Source organism: Pteropus vampyrus, unplaced genomic scaffold (assembly GCF_000151845.1).
Source record: "Pteropus vampyrus isolate Shadow unplaced genomic scaffold, Pvam_2.0 Scaffold193, whole genome shotgun sequence".
NCBI lineage: Eukaryota > Metazoa > Chordata > Mammalia > Chiroptera > Pteropodidae > Pteropus > Pteropus vampyrus.
The window spans coordinates 943,778-946,649 of NW_011888974.1; the positions used below are offsets into that span (position 1 = coordinate 943,778).

At 37.1% G+C, this 2,872-nt stretch overlaps 1 pseudogene; it reads right to left on the reverse strand.

Annotated features, from left to right (window-relative positions):
• Nucleotides 1–2,377: 2,377 nt before the first annotated feature.
• Nucleotides 2,378–2,496, reverse strand: LOC111746564 (annotated as a pseudogene).
• Nucleotides 2,497–2,872: the final 376 nt, after the last annotated feature.

Genomic DNA, 2,872 nt, shown 5'->3' on the forward strand with positions numbered 1-2,872 from the left:
AAAAAATAAGAAAAAAGTCTTTTATGTTTACCCACACACTCTTCATTCCTTTATATACATTCATATTTCTATCTGGTATAATTTTCTTCTGTCTGAAGTATTTCCTTTAACATTTTTGAGGTGAATATCTGCTGGTGATTAATTCTTTCAGCTTTTGTATGTCCAAAGAAACCTTTAGGTTCTGTTTCTGGGTAAAATGGAGTAAGTGTACTCCACCCTGTCTCTCCTGCTGAATATAGTTATAAAACCTGGACAGAATATATGGAACAGCTAGCTGAGGACTCCGAAAAGTCAATAATAGCAGGAACATTGGAAAAGACAAGAATTAGGAGTACCACTGGTCCAGTGCTGAGTCTATTAATTTTTTTCTCCAGTATCCTCCACTCTCAGCACTATATAGCCTGAAACCAAAAGGAACATTGGCATGAATAGTGAGAAGTCCAGGAGAACCCTTCTAGTTCTGGCCCAAGGATCAGGAAAAGGACATTCTAATGCTCAGAGAGAGGAGAGAAATCTTTTTTTCTTTTCTTTTCTCCAGGCCCTCATGCTACAGTCCCAAGTGGTTCTGTGTTAGTGATGCGGAGCCCACAGGACCAGTTCCTCAATAACCACAAACTACCAAAATGATTACATAGATAACCTGAGTAGTTCCATATCGAATGAAAAAATTGAATTCATAGTTAGAATTTTCCAAGGATCTCATCTAGGTCTGGTGCTTTCTGTTTGGGAAGGTTATTAGCTATTGATTCAGTTTCCTTAATAGGTATAGGCCTATTCAGATAGTCTATACCTTCTTGTGTGAATTTTGGCAAATTGTATCTTTTAAGAAATTTATCCATTTTGTCCAGGTTATCAAATTATTGTGGTCATAGAGTAATTTATAATATTCCTTTATTATCCTTTTTATGTGCATAGGATCTATACCTCTGTCTCCTATTCTATTTCTGATACTAGTAATTTAAGTCCCTTCTCTCTTTTTCTTAGTTAGCCTATATATAAGCTTATCAATTTTATTGACCTTTTCAAAAAAAAAACAGCTTTTGGTTTCATTAACTTTCTCTATTTATTGCCTGTTTTCAATTTCATTTATTTTTATTATATCCTGTAACACAGGAACTCCAGGCCAGGAACCTGCACCTGGGCCTTGGATATTCCATAAAAACCACCAGGAGGGCCAGCAAAGTGAGACACTCCATTTATTACTCACAATACAACGAAGCTTCAGCACTTGGTCTGTTGGAGCTGCAGGAAAAGCCAGCCAGCCAAGAGCAGGCATTGTTTTATGTGCAAGCAGAAGAGAAGGGGATTGCCTCCTCCCAGGTAACAAAGGTCTTCCTCTGTAGGTGTGCTGGATTGCTGCCTATCTAGTGTTAGAGAGGACCGGACCAGCCATGTCTTCGAGCAGAGCAGAAAGATAATGTCCATGGGAATGGCCAAAGGGGCACATAGTGCCCATGGGAGCAACGAGAAGTGTCCTTGTGGGCAAACACAGCCCAGGGAAAGCTTTGTTCATTGTCCTCCTTGAGGCTGCTGACCCAGAAGTCCTCTTTGCTTCCCATGTCCATGGAGGGACTATGTTTGAATTAACCTCACTTATCCTTTCTTCTGCTTACTTTGAATTTAATTGGCTCTTCTTTTTTTAAAGTGGAAGCTTAGTTGATTGATTTTAGGTCTTTCTTTTTATAAACATAGTCAATGCTGTAAATTTCCCTCTAAGCACTGTTTTCACTGCATCCTACAAATTTTGATGTGTTTTCATTTCATTTTGTTCAAAATATTTTAAAATCTCTTTTGAGATATTTTTGACCCATGTGTTATTTAGAAGTATGTTGTTTAATATACAGGTATTTTGGGATTTTCCAGCTATCTTTCTGTTATTGATTTTTAGTTTAATTCCATTGTAATCTGAGAGCAGACATTGTATGATTTGTAGTCTTTTAAATTTATTAAGGTGTGTTGATGGCCCAGCATGTAGTCTATTTTGGTGAATGTTCCTTGTGAGCTTGAGAAGAATATATATTCTGCCATTATTGGATGAAGTGGTTTATAGATACATGTACATTACATCCAGTTGATTGATGGTGGTGTTGTGTTCAACTATGGCCTTACTGATTTTCTGCCTGCTGGATCTATTTCTGATAGAGGGGTGCTGAAGTCACCAAATAGTGGATTCATCTATTTTTCCTTGCAGTTCTAAGAATTGTTATGTATTTTCGAGATTTTAGAGATTATCATTATGTAATACCCTTCTTTATCCCTGATAACTTTCCTTATTTTGAAGTGTGCTCTGTCTGAAATTAATATAGCTACTCTTGCTTTCTTTTAATTAGTATTAGCATAGTATACCTTTCTTCATCCATTTACTTTTTTTTTTTAATGCCTATAGTACCTGATATTCCTAGGTGATCTCTCAGCCAAGTACTAACCAGGCCCAACTCTGCTTAGCTTCCGAGATCAGACAAGATCTGGCATGTTCAGGGTGGCATGGCCATAGACTTTCATCCATTTACTTTTAATCTATGTGTGTGTTCATAATTAAAGTGGGTTTCTTGTAGACACCATATACAGTAGTTGGGTCTTGTTCTTTGATCTACTCTGACAATCTATTTTAATGGTGCATTTATTTATTTATTCAATTTTTATAAATTTATTTATTTAAATTAGTTTCAAGTATACGGTACATTGGTTAGACATCTATAATGTTCATAAAATGATCCCCCCAATTGCTCTCTCCCTCCCCTGGCCCTCTACTTAGCCATCACATTAATGCTAACGACATTCCCTCTGCCATTCTCCCTGTGCCCAACTATCAACTGCTAATTTGTACTTCTTTAACCCTTCACCCCATTCTTCCAGTCTCCCAATTCCCCTC